This window comes from Erpetoichthys calabaricus, chromosome 1 (assembly GCF_900747795.2).
Source record: "Erpetoichthys calabaricus chromosome 1, fErpCal1.3, whole genome shotgun sequence".
In the NCBI taxonomy this organism is placed as follows: domain Eukaryota; kingdom Metazoa; phylum Chordata; class Cladistia; order Polypteriformes; family Polypteridae; genus Erpetoichthys; species Erpetoichthys calabaricus.
In genome coordinates this window covers 331,302,249-331,321,089 of record NC_041394.2, presented here as the reverse complement: position 1 = coordinate 331,321,089, position 18,841 = coordinate 331,302,249, and the positions used below count along the sequence as shown (strand labels likewise).

Here is an 18,841-nt window from a genome sequence, read left to right as displayed (position 1 = left end):
TTGTGCCCTGTGTTGGCTGGGATTGGCTCCAGCAGACCCCCGTGACCCTGTGTTCGGATTCAGCGGGTTGGAAAATGGATGGATGGATGGATGGAAATAAATAGATACTTTATTAATCCCAAGAGGAAATTCACATACTCCAGCAGCAGTAGCAGCATACTGATACAAAACAACAATATTAAAGAGTAATAAAAATGTAGGCAAAAACAGACAATAACTTTGAATAATGTTAACGTTCACCCTAATGGAGGCAGGTGGAATAACAACAGAAGATGGAAAGAACAAACACCCCCTGGACAAGAAGCAGCAAGAAATAGAAAAAAGAATAGAGAATAGTATACAAAGGACATCAATGGAATTAGAGGAGATGAAGAACTTATTGAGTAATGCACCTTCCTTGAAGGGGGGTTTGGCGGAAAAAAAGGAAAGCTCAAAGAAAGATTGGTACGAGAGTATAAAAGAGGTTGAAAACCAAGGATCAAGATCATTCTTAGCCTTTGAAGGGGATAGTGAGGACAGACAGTAACCCCTACCTCATTAGTAACCCTTTCCGAAATGAGGACCCGATTGAAGCTCTGACAAGAGTGATGGAGGTGAAAGAACAAGGGAAAAAAGGAATAGGGAAGCAAGGGTAGAAAAGCAGAAGAAAAAGAAGATAGAGGAGAAAGACTCAATAAATAAATAATATGAGAGTCGCTTCTATTAATGTTCGAATGATAACAAGAAGAGAAGGGAGACAATTTATGAGTTTTTAAGGAATAGAAGAGTGGATATTATCTGCTTGCAGGAATGCGGGATTGCAGGGATGAAATCTTAGAGTTTTAGGAAAGGAATGGGAAGGGAAAACGTTTTATTCAGGATCAAACAACAACAAAAATAGTGGTCTTGGTTTCCTGATCAAAAATCCGGACATCAAAGTGCTGAATTTTGAAGAAGTGATCCGGGGTCATCTGGCTATCTTAAAGATTAGTTATAAAGAACAAGCCTCTTGCATTATTAATGTATATGCCCCGTGTGGAAAAAAATGAAAGATTTGACCACCTCCAAAACCTAAATAGGATTTGTGGGGAAAAGGAGGATAAAATAATAGTGGGGGATTTTAACTGCAGGACAGACAAAGATAGAAGGACGGATAAAACATCAAGGCTCCTGTTAGATATAATAAAAGATCACAACTTAAAAGACAATGGGAAGAGCAGGAGAGGTGAAGGAAGGTGGTTTACCTGGAGAGGGTGGAAGGGAAGGACCTCCAGGATAGACTATCTTCACAGAAAGGGGTTTCAAAACAAAAAGTTTTAAATTGACCCCCGTTTTCTTCTCGGACCACCAACTCCTAGAGATAGATGATGTTGAAATAGGAGAGAAAGAAGAGAGAGGATTGGGGTTTTGGAAGCTAAACGTAACCCTATTGGAGATAGAACAAATAAGGAAAGAGTATGAGGAAAAATATGGGAAATGGAAAACACTGAAAGATTCATGTAAAACAGTGGCGGAGTGGTGGGATATAATGAAATTTAGAACGCAGGGGAAAGGTAGGGAAGAAAGTAAAAGAGGAAGGGAAGAGCTGGATGGTTTACAAGAAGAATTGGAAAAACTATACGGGGAAGGGGAAAGGAATGAAGAAACGGAAAGGAGAATAAAGGAAACAAGGAAAAATATAGCAAGGATTTACGAGAGGAAGGAAGAGAAGATAAAATTTCAAAGTCGGGTTCAGGAAATGGAGGAGGGAGAAAAATGTTCCCATTTGTTCTTTAAAAAGATAAAGGAAAGAAGAAGGAAGAGTTATATCAAACAGCTAAAGGATATGGAGGGCAACCCAAGGAGAAGAGAAGAAGAGAAGATGAAAATAGCAGAGTCTTTTTACCAAAAGCTCTACAAGAGACAAAGCATTAACCCAGTTAAACAACAAGAAGTTTTGAAGGGGATAAAAGAAGAATTAAGGGAAGAAGAACAAAAAGAATTGGTGGAGAATATCAAAGTAACAGAAATTAAGCAGGCTATAAAGCAGGGCAATAAAGGAAGGACACCAGGTATGGATGGATTGCCCTTGGAATTCTATGAAGCCTTCTTCGAGTTAATGAATGAAGAAGTAGTGGAATTATTTTAAGAAGTAATTGAGGGAGGAGAAGTACCTGAGACATGGAAAAAGGGAATCATTACCTTAATTCCAAAGAAAAAGGAGTCGGAAGACATCTCAGACTGGAGGCCAATAACTCTCCTGTGTCAAGACTACAAACTATGGGGAAAAATAATTGCAAATAGGATGAAATGAGTAATTGGAAACCTCATTGGAACAGAGCAGGTGTGCGCGGTGCCAGGAAGATCGATAGCACAACATCAAATACTAATTAGAGACATATGCAAATATGCAAAGAGTAGAGGGATAGCGATCAGATTGATAAATATTGATTTGGAAAAAGCATAGGACTCAATTAATCACGATTTTATGTGGAGAGTGCTAGAAGCGATGAACACCCCTGAATTATTAAGAGCGGCTATTAAGAAGTGCTATTCTGGTGCAACAGGAAGGGTTCTAAATGGACCTCTGTCTAAGGAAATACAAATAGAAAGAGGAATTAGACAGGGATGCCCCCTCTCTGCCATTCTCTTTGTGTTGTGTATAGAGCAATTAGCAAGAAGGATAAGAGATAATCCAAACATCCAAGGAGTTGAAATACCAGGAAGTGGCGGGAAATCGTCCAAATGTACTTTGTATATGGATGATATCACATTGATCCTTAGGAATTGTACATCAATAAGAAACGCAATGAACAAAGTAGAGACATTCTCTGGAGCAGCGGGAGTTAAACTAAATAAGAGGAAAATGGAGTGCCATCTGCAGGGCAGATGGAAGGAGGATTTTAGGCACGACATAATAAAAATCTTGGGAATAAAATTCGGGGAAGAGAAGGAAGGGGAAAGTGATTGGAAAGAAATGGAAAAGAAAGTACGACAACTAACAAGTCTTTGGAAGCTAAGGGACCTAACGTATGAAGGAAGGATTTTGCTGATTAAGGCAGTGATTTTGCCAAGACTTTTTTTTGGCGACAGTCTTTTTACCTACTAAGAGTATTTTAAAAAGGATTAAGAGGCAATGTTTCTACTTCTTTTGGGGGTTGACATATGAAAGAATAGGAAGGGAGAAGGTGAAGAAACCAAAAAGGAAAGGGGGAACAGATTTTCCAGATTTAAGGGTGTTATTATGAATGAAATATACAGCAGTGTGTATAGCTCTAATGCAAAACGGGAAAGGAAGGGCAGCAGAAATGGCCAGATATATGATGGGAGGGCATGTAAGGAAGTTTGGTCTTTATAAAACTAATAACAATAGCCCATATGAATTCAGAATTCCAAAAATATATAGGAGAATGTTGGATTGTATTAAGGAGTGCGATTATTTGAAGGGTGAAAAGGAAGTGTGGAAAAGGTGAAAGGATCTGGTAAAAGAGATAAAGGACAAACAGAAACCCATAACAATTCCAGGAAAAACCAGAAGAGACTCAAGAAAGATTTGGGAAAAAGTTTCCAACCTCAAAGTTAGCAGATTTAGCTTGGCTAGCTGCGCACGAGGCTTTAGAAACTAATTTAAATTTAAGTAAAAGGAAAAGGATCAGAGACTCTATATGCCCCAGAGAAGGATGCAACAAGAATGAGACGGTAAGTCATGTAATGTGGGAGTGCCCCATAGCTAATAAAGTATGGAAAAAAGCAAAGCAGGATGGGATTGATTAAGGCCAAACTAAATAAGGATATAGTGGTCTTTGGCAGATCTGGGAAGAGAGAAGTAGGGGAAAAAGACTGGGGCAGAATAAGTATGATAAAAAGGGGTATTATGGAGGGCTAGGTGTGAATTCACCAATAAGCAAAAAGTTTTTTCCCCCCCACAGAAATTAAGACAGATGGTAAGAGAAAATATATCATTTTATGAAAAGGACAACCCGAACAATAAGAAAACTAAAAGGTAGGATAAGCCTCAATAGTGATGTTTTTAAAGTTGTTATAAAAAAAATGGAATTATTTTATATGTAATCGGCATACCTTAATGTTGCCCGAGGGGCTGTACTTGGAGTGAAGAAAGGAAGCCGAAGGAAAAAAAGCTAACGAGATTTTAAATTCATATTGGTTTTAATGAGATATGAAATAAAATTGAATTAGAACAAAAAAAAAAAAAGTTTGTTGCACCATTCACAAGTCAGATCAAACTTAACTAGCGATATCTAAATATAGGGTACACATTTTAAAATTAATTTCTTAATAATCCTTTGGTTAAAGTCTAAGTCTTCTGATTCAATCACCTACATATTTTTATTAGAATAATTAAACTGAGTAGTTTAATAGCAAAAGGAATTCCAATGCAGAAAGAACATGAGTCTTTTCTAGCAACACATTTACTAGTGAAGTAACAGATTACCAGAATCAGAGGACATTAGTAGGCGAACAGGAGCAGAGTGATGGAGAAGGTCACTGCTGTAGTCCTGTGTGAGGCCATTTAAAGCTTTGTAGGTTATTAATAGAATTTTATATTTCAATCCTGTAAGACACAGGGAGCCAGTGAAGGCGAAGCAGGATGGGTGTGATGTGCTCGCTGTTGCTGATCCATGTCAGGACTCTTGCAGCAGAGTTTTGAATCAACTGGAGCGGTGATGTGAGATTAGGAGGGGCACCTGCCAGCAGCGAGTGAACAATTGCAAAAAGTTTAGGTTTAACGTGAATTTTAATGAAAAGTGTTGATGACAGGGAAGAGTGGCAGCAACATTCGTGCTCCAGCGTCCCCTCCACAGTCCCACCCAAATCAACTACACCATTATAACCACAGTCAACATTTTGTTAGTAACCTAAGAAATGCTTAGCATAAGCCTTACAAGTTAATGAAATGTTACGTAGCTTAATAGGATAAAGACATTTGTTTCAAGATCACAGATCAGACCTACTCTATTTTTTCCCCCTGCCCTCACTGAAGTTTATTTCCCTGCTACTAGCCAGGCCCCAGACAAGGCTGCTGGTCTGTTTTTAGACCAATAAAGGAGAAAGTGCACCGCTCCTGGAAGTACTGCAATACCAGGTCGATGCGTGGAGTGGACGGAGCAAGCCCCTATTCCATCTCCCTGTTCCAAAAATCAATTTAATATATGGTCCCCAGATAGGGGACGTATCAGATATTAAACTGATAAGAACAAGATTTTTTTCTTTTTGGAAAATAAACATATAAAAAACACAATCTAGCAATCTTACAATCCATCACAATCTACTACCTCAAATAGAATTGACTGTATTCAGCTATACTCTGATACAGTCTCTCACTATCCATTACCTACTACATCTTATTATATATAAAAAAAACAATCCTTTGCAATATTACAAGCCATATTAAATGTTCCGTCAATAACAGTTGGTTATTATTGACTACATCCAATACAGCATTCCACATTCTGTTACTATTTACAGGTTATTGCAGTCTCGACTTGATTCCCATCTCTGAAGGATTGTCCTCAAAGGGGGGGCTTTGCCAAGGACTGCAGTAAAACAAAGTTTACATTAAAAAGTCTCTAGGAGGGAGAGACGGCTTTGCATATCCTCAGTTCTTCAAGTACTTAAGGATAGAATAGTCTCTGAGGAGGCTGCGGATGTATCTGCAGCAGTCCTGGATTGTCATCCTTTCCCTCCTGAGGACAAGGCAGTTCCTGGGGACCCATAGAGCGTCCTTCACGCAGCACATGAGGCGCCATGCCTCCTCGGTGGCTTCCAGCGAGTGGGTACCTGGGAAAAGTCCATAGAGCACCGAATGGTGTGAGATTGTCTCTGGATACTGACTCTTCCAACTCCTCTTCCAGGGCGTCAAAAAGTGACTGTGCCACTGGGCATTCCCAGAAGAGGTGCAGTGCGTCTTCTTCCCGCAGGATGCACCACGGACAATGTCTGTATCTGCAGAATTTCCTGGCATGCATGAACGAGTGGAGAGGCAGTCCCCCTTGTACAGCCATCCACACCAGGTCCTTGTGTGTGTTCTTCAGTTGTTTGGAGGCTATGTTTTCCCAGACCACCATGGCTGTGGTGGATGGGAGGGTTCCAATAGGCTTCGTCGTATCTCTGGCTCTGATGAGCTTGTAGATGGTCTTCAGCTTCCACAGTTCCAGCTTGACTCCCAGCAGTCCGTGTTCCATCACGAAGCGGACGACATCCGTGTAGAACCATGGAGTGTCCCAGTTGTAAGGGTAGCAGCTGTCCCACTTGTCCCAGCTGAGCCTTATCCAGACGGGCAGGAGGAAGAAGCGGGACATGGAGTTTCCGGATGATCCATTGCTGTACTCCGTCAGTGTCCTGCGGATGTAGTTGCAGGCAAAGGCGGCCCTGAGCAGGGTGGGGATGTCGAGGATGCCTTTCCCACCCATTACATGACTGCCCGCTTGACTCTTACTTCATCTGGGGCTCCAAGATGGACAAAGACTGTCCTGGTGATGGCTCTGCAGAGTGTGGTGAGGGGTGCCCACGCCTGGGCCGGGTACTGCAGAACTGGGAGGATCTTGTTCCGTAGCACCAGCGCTTTGCCTTCCATGGTGAGGTTTCCGAGACTCTACAGCCCGATCGTCTGCCTGACTTTGGCCAGTCTCTTGTCCCATGTCTTCAGGGCCGCTCCCTTTCCTCCGAACCAGCTGCCCAGGATCTTGATAGAGTCCCGTCTGATGGTGAAGGGGAGGGGAGCGGGGGGCGTCAGGTGCCATTCCCCGAGGAGCATCGCCTCTGACTTCCCGCAGTTGACCTTTACCCCCGAAGCTCGTCTGAAGTCTTTGCAGATCTCCACCAGCTCCGTCATCGATCTCTGGTCTGTGCAGATCACAGTGACATCGTCCATGTAGAGAGCTTCTGAGCGCTCACCTGTCCGGTCCCAGTGCGGTGATCCCTCTGATCTCTGGTCTTCCTCTGATCTGTTCCACCAGGAGCTCTATACATCAGACAAAGGAGAGGGAAGAGAGGGCAACTTTGTCTGACCCTGGACACAACCGGGAGGGGTCAGTTTTCCAGCCATTCACCAGCACCGTGCTGGAGATGTCTCGGTACATCAGGCTGATGTACAAACAGAACAGGTCACCCATTCCGAGACCTCACAGGGCCCCGATCATGAACTTGTGGGACACTCTGTCGAAGGTTTTCTCTTGATCTAAGCTGACCAAGGCCGCGGTGATGCGGCGTTCCTTCACATAGTGTACCGAGTCCCTGATCATGGCCAAGCTGTCACCGATCCTGCATCCGAGGATGCTGCAGGTCTGGTCTGGGTGGATAAACAGACCGATCACCTTTTGAAGCCAGTTGGCTACCACCTTGGCCAGGATCTTGTAGTCCACGATCAGGAGGGTGATGGGGCGCCAATTGCTCAGCCCTCATCTCTCTCCCTTCTGTTTGTACAAGATCATGATCATTCCTTCTCTCAACGACGGAGGCATTCTGCCATCTGCCAGTATCTCCCGGTACAGCTCCAGCAAGTCTGGGCCGATGAGGTCCCACAGCGCGACATACAGTTCGGCTGGTAGGTCCAGCCAGCCCTGAAGGATCTGGAGGCAGAGTGCAGATCCCCCAGTATCAAGGGTGCATTCAAAGCAGACTTACCTACGGGATCCATGGTTTTGTTTATACCAGCCAGGAACTAAATCGGTTGCGTCTGCTTCGTTTGTCTTTGGGGAGTAGATGCCGCTGTAGTAGTCACGGACCACTCCCATCACTGCATCCTTCCTCGTCCTGATGACACCTCCATCGTCTTGCAGTTCTCTCAGGGGCGTGTGGCTAGAATTTAGTTTCCTAAAGAAAAAGGAGTTACACTTCACACCTCCCTCCAGGTTCTCCTCTTTGAGAAGGAATCCAAACGCATAGACTTTCAATCCAAAGTGCCTCCTCAGGCTCTCCCTGGTCTCCTCCAACTCACGTCCCAGCCGCCCTGGTGAAGCTCTTGCAGGGACCACAGCTCCTTCTGCAGTCTGGCCTGAAAGAAACTGCAAAGGGAATTCTACAAAGGAAGACGGCAGGCATGTCAACTGCAAAGTTTAATTTTGACAAATTCCCACCAATCACTTACCTTCTGGAAGTGGCGTTTCTCTTCCTTCCAGGTAGCGTAAGCGGTCCTTAGCTCCTGCATGACGTCTTCCCTTTCCAGGAGGCTACAATTCAGTTTCCACGACCCCGGGCCATGCGGAAAGTTTTGGCCGAGGGAGCCCTGGAAGTGAACCGCCCTGTAGTCTGAGAAGAAGCATAGGACCAAGGTGTACTTCTTGGCTTTCACTGCTCTGAAGAAGACAAAATTGATCCGGAAGCGGGTCAGGCCGGCTACAGGTGTAGTTGGCCAAGCCCGTCCCGGTAGTCCCCACCGCGTCCAACAGGGAAGCCTCCGTCACCATCTTCCTGAGCAGTCTGGATGTATTGTCCAGTCTGGGGAATGTGTTGGAGCTGCGCCCGTCCTCCTCCAGGGGACAGTTGAAGTCTCTGACTATCACCACCTCCCTGGAAGTGGTGAGTTGGAGCCACAGGGTCTGGAAAAGCTCCAAGCGCTCGTTCTTCCCAGGGTCGGCGTACACGCAGATGAGCCTTATGGGCTCCCCCGCCCATGACCAGCAGCGTGCCACAGATGAGCTCCCGGACGGAGTCCAGTGTGAAACGGTTCCCCCTGACAAGGATGGCGGCCCCTGCTGTCTTGTTGTTGCCACCTCCCAACCAGTAGGAAGGGCCGTGTGACTACAGTTTGCCTAGGTGGCGATAGTTCCTGGAGGTTGGGAGGGCACACTCCTGCAGCACGTACACACAGTTCTGAGTGGACAGGAAGATCATCACCATCTGTCTCCTCAGTTTGTCCTTGATGCTCCTCACGTTGATGGAGAATAAAGAGAGTAGCCATCTGTGGGGAGTAAAAAAAGGAGAGGTTAGTGTGGGCCGGGCGCCCCTAGTCATCGCCTCGGTCAGGTAGGACTTCGGGTTTCCCGGCCCCAGGGTCCTCGATCTAAAGCAGCCGGTTGATCTGTGCAAGGTTGTCCATGTCATTGTGGACAGGCTGGAAGTTTAGAGCTGCTTCAAGGAACAGCTCCTCTTCCATCTGGGTCTCCTCATCTTCTTGCTGTGGGTGCTCAGAGGGGGGCTCCATTGTCTTCTTCCATCTCTGGTCCTCCTCTGAGCTGTTTGGACTTCTCTTCCTTGTTTGTGTCCCTGTAGGATCGACAACAGGGGGAAAATCCTCTGGGCAGAGGAGGGGGGGGAGGGTGGAATTATGGATCGAGGGGGGAGGGGTGGAGTTTGTCTTACCTTCTTTGTCCTTTGTTGCTTACCTGTGCCGCTCCTTGCAGTGCTGCAGGGGGGACTTCAGTTTGTTTCTTTTCGGCAGGCAGATTGGGTTTCGGTCCTCCTGTGTGCAGACTATTCGAGGCAGCAGCGTCAGAAGACTTCTGTCTCTGAGTCTTTGTACATGTGACTCATCTGTCCGCAGAGATTGCAGGTCTTCTTCCTGGGACAGTTTGTCTCATGGCCCATCACATGGCAGTTCCTGCAAAGCGGCCTCCTTGCAGTCCTTCAACACATGGCCCAACGCTCCGCATCTCCTGCAGGATTTTGGCTGGTCAGGGTAGTGCAGTTTCCCCAAGTAGAAGCTCTGCGGTAGGTACTGAAGGCCATTTGGAGAGGTGTTATCCTTCCATAACCTGTCAATGACAGACCACTTACCCGTCCAGAAGCCGTTCCCGTCCTGGATCTGGGTGGGTTCCCTCACCACGGTGCAGAAGCATTTCAGGAATGTGGAGATGTCCTTGCCTGGTGTATGAGGGGAATTGCCCCATACACAGAGAGGAAAGGAGAGTGACAATCGCCATGAGAAATCCCCATACGAAATCTTCAAAGCGAGCAAAGGGGGAGTCCGGCACTGCATTCTGTACCATTTCCAAGCAGCGTTTGCAGATCGCAATGGAGGCAAACATGACATAGAAGAGGCCCACAGCAAATGACTGTATGCTCAGGGAGAATCCCTGCTCCATGACCATTTTCTTCTCAAAGGTCTCCACACTCATTGCAGGGATCCTTCCCTCCACCTCCTTAAGCCTCAGCACCACCGTCTGCTTCATCCAGGGTTCCAGAGCTGGGGGGGCCCTCCTGGATCTTCCAGGCTGGAGTCAGGTAAGCTGTGGCCTGGGAAGTAGAGGGGCCAGAAGAGAGGCGATCTTCCAGGCTGGGAGTAGCTGCCTTCTCCTTTCCCAGCTTCTCGGAGGTCTTCCTTAACCGGGGCAAAAGCAGGAGCAAGAGCAGAGCATCAGCAGAAACTGGAGCCAGGGTTGTTGAATCCATTCTTTGTCTTATCTTTCAAGATGGAGATCCTCTGCAGTTGAGAGATGAATCTTTCAGGAAAATGTCAGCTCTCTTCTTGGTGGGAGGAGCTATGCAACTGAGCCTCAAACTTTTCTTCTGTATCTCTTTTCTGTTTTCAAATTCTTTCAACTTTGCCAAAAGTAGTGGACTCAGCCAACCTCCTTTCTCTCAGAATCAAGAATTAGATAGTCAGCCGTAAAAACAGCTCTTGTTCTTCCTTACTGAGAGCGGTGGACTCAGCCGACCTGCTTCAATCGCCGTCAAAAGGATTAATATCGCATGCACAATCCCAATAGCAGATCAAGCGGCTCTCCACTCTTTTTTTTTTTTTTTATTTATTTTTATCAAAACCAATAAAAATAAAAGACAAAAATTTACAAACAAATCACACTCCCGTAGACCCCAAACTGCCCACCCCCCTAACAGAATCACCCAAAGAGTCACACAACATAACAGATGGAACTAAAATCCTTTCGCAACTGTGCCACCCTATCCCCCCTCCTGATAACATAATCCTCTTTACCAAAGTTAAACAACAAAACCCCCACATTCCCCCCGATAATCCCCGTCAATAACCCCTGCCCCCACATCCAAAAACCATTTTGCCGCCAATCCAGATCTCTGAGCGATCCTACCATAATCCCCCTACCCCCATCCACCATCGTCCTCTCCATATCAACCCTTCATGTCCCCCCCCCCCCCACAAAATGAAACCCCTTTTTCCTCACAGCTCTACCCATCCTATTAGACATGGGAAATACTAACCCCAAATACAAACAACATGGCAGAATCTCGGTCTTCACTACAGTCGCTTTCCCCACCAAGGATAGCGATCTGGCTGTCCACAGACCCAGCTTATGATTCACCATCTGCAGCCGCTTGTCCCAATTCCTTTGACCACTCTCCTGCCGAAAGAAATCAACCCCCAAAATAGCAATGGAGTCACTACACAAGTTCATACCACATTAACTTTCCGTTCTATCCCTCCACTTCCCAAAATACATCATGTACGACTTGTTCCAGTTCACTATGGAACCCGTAGCTTTCTGAAAATCGGCCAAAATGACCAGTCCCATCTGCACATCCCCCTCACCGGCAGCAAACAAACTCACATCATACACATAAATAGCAAGTTTAGAGGCTACACCACCACTCCCAGGTAACACCAGACCCAAAAAAGCCTGCTGCTCCCTAATCCGCACCGCCACAGGTTCCAAATACATGATGTACAGCAAAGGAGATAAAGGGCAACCCTGTCTCACCCCAGCCCCCTGTGCCACCTTTTCACTCAACCACCCATTCACATTAATCACGCTTCCAACCCCCTTATACAAAACCCTCAACCATGCCATAAACATAGGCCCAAAACCAAAACATTCCAAAACTCGAAACAAAAAAGCATAGGCTAGCTACAGTTAAATGGCTTGTTCCGCTCTTCAGCCCATGCAATCGAATCCCTCACCAAAGCCAGATTCCACCAAATGGATCAACCCGGCACACCACAGGTCCGATCAGCCCCAATTATGTCCGCCAATATCTTCCTCAATCTCCTTGCAAGGACCTTGGCTAGTAACTTATAATCACAACCGAGCAAGGTAACCGGTCTCCAATTCCTCAAATAAAACTCATCCCCCTTCTTATAAAGAAGGGAGACAACCCCCGTCGCCATTGATTCCGGCAACCGTCCCTCATCAAAAATGGTCTTATAAATTTCCACCAAAAGCGGACCCAGCAAATCTCAGAAGGTCTCATAGAATTCCTTAGACAGCCCGTCCTTCCCTGGAAACCTTACCCCTCTTCAAAGATTTCAAAGCCTCAGTTAGCTCCTCCAGCGTCACCCCCTCTTCCAAGACGGCCACATCCGCCTCCCGGACTGACACTTTCACTGATGCCAAAAACTCCTGCAACACACCCTCCTGCCCCTCCCTGGGTGAGAAGAGCTCAGTGTAAAACTGCCGAGCCACCTCCAACACCTCCTCCTTGTCTCTACAAATAACCCCATCAGCGCTTCTAAAGCCATCCACCACCCTTTTCAGTTTTGCTGCTCTAATTGCCTGAAAGAAACTAGACCCACCGTAAGCCTCCCCCTGCAGTATTTGCCCATTTAACCTGGAAAAAAACCTCAAAGCCCTCCCCTTCACTATTTCTCCCAGCTCCCGTTTAACCTGCCCCACCACTTCAGTCCAAACCCCCTCCCCTATTCAAGATCCCAAATTCCTTACACAACCGTTTCTGGATCCGAACAACAAACCCCCTTTCCCACCGAGACCTATGAATCCCATAGCCCCTCGCCACCAAACTCACTTTCAATTCCTCCCACCAATCCAAGATGGACATACCCCGATGACCCTCCGTGATCCATCCCTTCAGCAGCACAGTCTTGTCGAAACGGTCACTGCTGCAAATGCAGAGTGTTCAATTTCCAGAACCCTCTTCCAAAAACCGGCCCTCCCCCTTGTAAAGTGCACTGAACCATAGAGTGGTCCAAAAACCACACAGGACACAAACAACATGTCATCACTGCCAAAGTAGACGCAACAAAAAAAAAAAAAAAATAATAATAATCCAATCTACTAGTCACCCCTCTAGTATTACTCCATGTGTGTCCTGTTGTCCCCACCACCTTTTTGCGGTACACATCGCACAGTCCAAACTCACGTATGAGGCGTCCCAAGGACACCCTCATATAATCCGAAACCATAGTTTTTTCCATATCCACATTGAAATCACCACCCAGAACCACCTTCCTATCGGTTACCAAAACATCCCTTAGTGCACCGAAGACCTCCCCTTTATACTTCATGTCTGTTGGAGCATAAACGTTAATAAAACGATACCTCCTCCAAGCCCATTCCCCCATCAACCATGATGACCTGCTCCTACACCACCATCACCTCAGTAATGGCCCACTGATCCCCTTTAAACAGAATTCCCACACCTGCAGAAAGTGCGCTTCCCACCCCAACCCCACCAGAGATGGGCCCCATCTCCACTTCTGGCTAAACTTCTTCCCCTCCAACGCATCCAGAACATGCGCTTCCTTGACAAAACAGACATGGAAAGTCAAGGAGCCCAACCAAAAACAGCGTGCCTCTTATCCTTACCCCGTAACCCCCGTACGTTTATTGTCACACAAAACCGTGAAAAAGAAAAGGAACCCCACTAACACAATCAACCCTCCCCCCCCCCGTTCTATGACCAACTCCATTGCCTCCCTCCAGCCAAAACTTGAGGCCAAAACCCCCCTGGCCTGCATCAACCTCCTCCCGCCCATCCGGAGGTGACTCAGGGGATTTCACCCAAGGAAGTTTGGTGGTGCCAGAGTCTACCTGGCTGTGGTCCTCCATGTTGTTCACATCTTACTTCTTCTCTATAGAGTCCACCATTTTGGCGCTCTTCCCGGCTCCCCCTTTGGATTTCCTCTTACTCCCAACAACCAACTTCCACGGCTTGTCCCGAGGCTCACCCACCTCAAGGGTTCAACATGATCAGAGTCTCCAATTGCAGCGACACTGTCCAAATCCCCTCCAGAAGAAGCAGCCCCCTCCACAGCATCTCCAATCGCTGCAACATCCTTCACACCTCCTCCACCCTCGTTAGCACTCACACCGCCCCAATCAACAAAACGGGATGGGCAGGAGCTGAACCAAGTGGCCTCCTTCTCCGCAAAGACTGCACTTCCGCTCCTCACAACAGTCCCGAGCAAAATGGCCAACCCGTTTGCAATTCCGACAAACCACCTCCGCATAAAACCAGGCAACATGACCAGGCTGCCCACATTTTCCCACACCGCAATGGCATGCCTCCATAAAACAGGTAGCCCCTACCAGCCCCCAAAGAAAAGGAGGAAGGAGGGTGACACAAACCATCACAGCAGGAAGAGTCTTTGTTCAACTTCATTCTGAACGGTCTCCTCCCATTCCATACTCCGTCCTCGTCCTTCACATAACGTTCCAAGGAGATTTCCATACCACCTCAAAAAGGCCATAATGTCACCATCCTGCACAAAGGGATTAAACATATGCACAGTCACCAATTTCCAGTCTCTTCCACAAATTTGACACGATAATGACACAGGACTGCAATTCTTCTTCACCTCCACCATCCGCAACACTGAGTCAAACATGTCACCGGCCATCAAAGTAACATCCACAAATCTCTCATGAGAATTAAGCATTACATGTACCTTTGGTGAGTGTGTTTGGTCTCCATCAACACATGCCGTTTAAAGGATGTTTTGTCCAAAAAACACCCATCACAGTCTTGTTTCCACCAGAAATGCAAAGTCTGCCATACACCACTCAATGACACAAAAGCAAACCGTTCCATCACCGTACTGATCCGATTGTTACAAACACCGTCACCCAGAATCTCCAGCCTTTGAAATTAGACAAAAGGCTGAGAAGCGATACCACAAATTTCCCAGGCCAGCCAGCCCCACCGTCTTGGCCATGCATCAACTGCATGGTAAGCATCCACTTGGCAAGAGGAACCAGCTGCCCTAACACAAGCACCGAGACATGAACCCATGTGACATTCCACATCCTCGTGACCAAGCGGCCCACCTTGGAGCCAAGGCCTAATACAAAGCCCAAGGGTTGCCACAACAGCGAAAAAACCTTTCGAACTTGTGCAGGAACGAGGTAGCTGCTACAGATGGGAGTAGGCGTGGCGTGGGGGAGGGGAGGGGAACAGACAGTCACAGTCAGTCCCTTCGGGGGGTGGGGTTGTGGGCGTGTATGTGTGTGGGCGGGGACCAGGCAAGGAAAAGGAGGATTTAAAACCACCATCACCACCAAGAATGCAACAGCATTTAGATGGACATTTAAAAAATGCAATCATTTTTGAAGGTAATGCAAGGTGGATTATTACAATATAACTAGAGTGAATGAATAATTAATGTGCAAAAATGCACTGAACTCTTGCATGTTAAAGTACAAAAAACCTGAAAACTTTAGCAAGACATGAGAAAAATATTATTTTAAAAATTTGGTAAGAGTCCCCCATGTAACAGAGTCTGTTTTCAGTCTACTTTAAGGCATTGTACAGACAGGGAAAAAAATCACTTAAGGTGCTTGTAAATTTACTGGACACAGACCATGATATAGCCCACATAACAGCCACAATAGTCCCATTGTTTAGCATCTGAATGCTTTGTTTCAAGATTAATTTATTTACTGACTTGTTACCTTTTACTGGTTCTTATTTCTAACAGATAAGAGAATATGTCGTTGCCATCTGCCATGTAGGTCTGAGGGTCACTACCATTGTCCGTTTTGCATGAAGACAATATTTAGAAGAAACAATATGGAGTGTCATCTAAAAATATGCTCAAAATTGCATCTGAGCCTTCCCACAGCCTACTTTTTCCAGCGCAAGAATCTTCCCACAACCTACCTGTTATGGCACAAGAACCTTCCCATACCATACCGCTACCAGTACAAGAGCTAATGAGCTGGGTCCAGAAAACAGTTCTAAAACAAGAAATACAAGAAAGTGCCCTCATTGCTCATTAGATTTGCTCAAAAAGAATTTGGACACACACATCTTAAGAAAACATACAGACATATCCCAGGATGTAACACTCATGTCTCATCTTTCCAGCATTTGTGTTGATGTATCTAATGGAGTGTCAGTAGTTCAATGAGCTGGCCATGGTTTTTCTGTTCCGGTCCATGTACAAAGGAAGACAACAGGCAACATTCATCATGTTAAATGAGAACTGGAGGAATGCTGCCAATTCCACCTTTTGGCTCAGAGAACTGCCTTTTAGTCAGTGTGAACATCTCGGCTCACTTGATTATTGCCATGACACTGCTTTTGAAGATATCTTAAATCCCATTGTTCTAGATGAAATGGTGGCCCTTAAATTTTTTGGGAATGAAAAGAAGGCAGTTTGCCTAAAACGGCAAAAAGCAGCACGGGCAGCTTGTGTCCCATTTTCTGTTCTGGTGGAATTTGGTGGCTCCAATAAGCAGATTACGCTATCCATACATGAGCCTACAATACATTATTATAGCCGTCTCGGTAGAGTCATGGTCTGCTATAATTCGACTGATGGCACATCTTGTACTTACAAAAACATTGGTAAATGGCACTTGTTTCAAATTAATAGAGACTTTTTCAAGACTGGACCATCTAAATCAGCAGATGCACAAACAATGCATGTTGTGCCCAACATTGTCAACTTATCTGCCTAATTCATATCTTTTTGAAAGCTGGCAAAAATGCAGATATCCAACCCAGCAAAACTCAATTCAGGGAGATAACCACTATGGTACTTGTTAGCAGATTAGAAAATTGAAAACTCCTTTGTGATAAAAAGATCGTAATGGGCGGTAGCATAAATAAAAGTTATGAGATGGAGCCACAAATTATATGAATCCAAATTGGACCCTAAGGTGTGTTTACCCCATGTACAGAAAAATCATGTAGGTTTACTTAGCACAAAGAGAGGCCAATCAGAATGCCCCCTCAGTCTCATACAGACTCTTGCCCACAAAAACCACCTATTTGCGATATTCTGTGTTGTCTGAGGGAGTCATGACGCTTATATCAGAATGCAGTGGACATCTGGAAGTACAGAAAACATGGGATGTCTGCACGTAATCCAAGGTGGTCCAGTTATTTTTTCCCCAGAGAGGTAGTACTGTCCTGAAACCACCACATAGCCAGATAACTGTAAGTGGTATGTTTTGCAGGCACAGGATGAATGTGAGGATGCATCAATACCGCCAGAAATACAAGTACATTTTTTTAATCAGTTTTTTTATATATCAATAATAATTGCATAAAACACATAAATACACCAAATTTTTATTCCTGTCTAAGGTATCTGTCCTTGCACACGCAAAAACAGCCAGTCAGTGGTGCAGTGACAGCCAACACCAATTCATTGGTCTGGTCCAGTTGCCCCAGATACTGACTATGAAAGAGGAAAATGCTGGGAAGGCTCTGCAAGAGTACGAAGCAATGAATGCAGAGGAAGATTCACTAGTTAATAGAGATGATGTTCTGGCTCCATTTTGTTTTGGGTTTAGCCATGTGCAAGACATGCACAGATTTTTAGAAGAAATGGTGAATTGCAGGAAGTTCACTATGTACTGCTGCCTCCTTAATTAAATTAATGTTTTTTATTGGTTTGTGTTTTGTTGTTGGGGTTTTTTTTTTTTTAAGGGGGAGGGGGGGTCTTATGTATAAATAAATATAAACATTTGATTACTGATGTGTCCAATGTCCTTTACCCTCCAACATTTATTAATCACAGTTTGGTACCTCATGACATGTAAAGTATAGTACGTATTACAGTTCTGATATATAAGATTATTAACAACACAGAATTGTTCTATTTGTTTTGTTTTCATTTTACTCTTTATTCACACGTAAATACTGTGTACATTAAATTTAAATGATGTTAGCAAGTTATGATGGTTGCAGAATTGTTTTTTCCTTGGGATAACAGTGGGAACACTAAACTAGCACGCTCTAAACATCAGCGCTCTCGCTACGCTACCACGGCCATGATGCTAGTAATCACAATAACAGGCAAGCATTTACCTTGGTTAACTTGATCTGTTAAAATGGTAAACATGTTAATAAACCAACACAGGCCAGCCAAACAACGTGAATATGCACAAGTTAACATGATTAAGAATATTCCATATCGTTCATAAATGGTAAGACTATAACTAGCAAACGTACCAACTTAGCAATCAGGAAACGACTCCCCTGTTGCACTTCCTATTGTGGCTGAGCGTGCATCTGACGTCAGTGGCTGAGCGTGCACAGTCTGCAGCCAGACCCTTTTGGACTGCTTCGTGGTTTCTGGGAGCTTAATAAGGCTTCCTGCTAGCGTTAAAGGCTTGGGCGTCCGACACTACTGCACTCACCGCACAGCAGCAGCTGTCTAATTCCGAGCCTCGCCTGACATCTGTTGGAATGCAGGAAGTACTACAAGCAAAAGCGGCGTACAGGTACACAATGATTAATTAAATCAATTAAATTGAATAAATAAATAAATCAATCCTGCTCTGGCGAGCGTACAGGTACACTGATTATAATTAATTTAATAAATAAATAAATAAATACTGCTCTGGCGAGTGTACAGGCACACATTGATTAATTAATCAATTAATTAATCAATTAATTAAATTAATTAAATAATAAATAAATCAATCCTGCTCTGGCGAGCGTACAGGCACACAGTGATTAATTAATTAATTAATTAAATAAATAAATAATTAAATCAATCAATCCTGCTCTGGGGAGAGTTTCCGTCCTTTCCCCCATAGTGACCAACCCCCAGCCAAGGCTGCTTTTCTGATTTTAGACCAATAAAGGAGAAAGTGCACCGCTCCTGGAAGTACTGCAATACCAGGTCGATGCGTGGAGTGGACGGAGCAAGCCCCTATTCCATCTCCCTGTTCCAAAAATCAATTTAATATATGGTCCCCAGATAGGGGACGTATCAGATATTAAACTAATAAGAACAGATTTTTTTTTGAAAAAATAT

The 18,841-nt window shown here is 45.1% G+C and overlaps 1 non-coding gene and 1 pseudogene across 1 annotated transcript; both read right to left on the bottom strand.

The window, feature by feature from the left end:
- Nucleotides 1-5,025: 5,025 nt before the first annotated feature.
- Nucleotides 5,026-5,207, bottom strand: LOC114669634 (U2 spliceosomal RNA). The gene has a single exon (XR_003719091.1). It is a non-coding gene; the product is annotated as a U2 spliceosomal RNA (small nuclear RNA).
- Nucleotides 5,208-18,669: 13,462 nt separating this feature from the next.
- Nucleotides 18,670-18,841, bottom strand: LOC114669607 (uncharacterized; annotated as a pseudogene).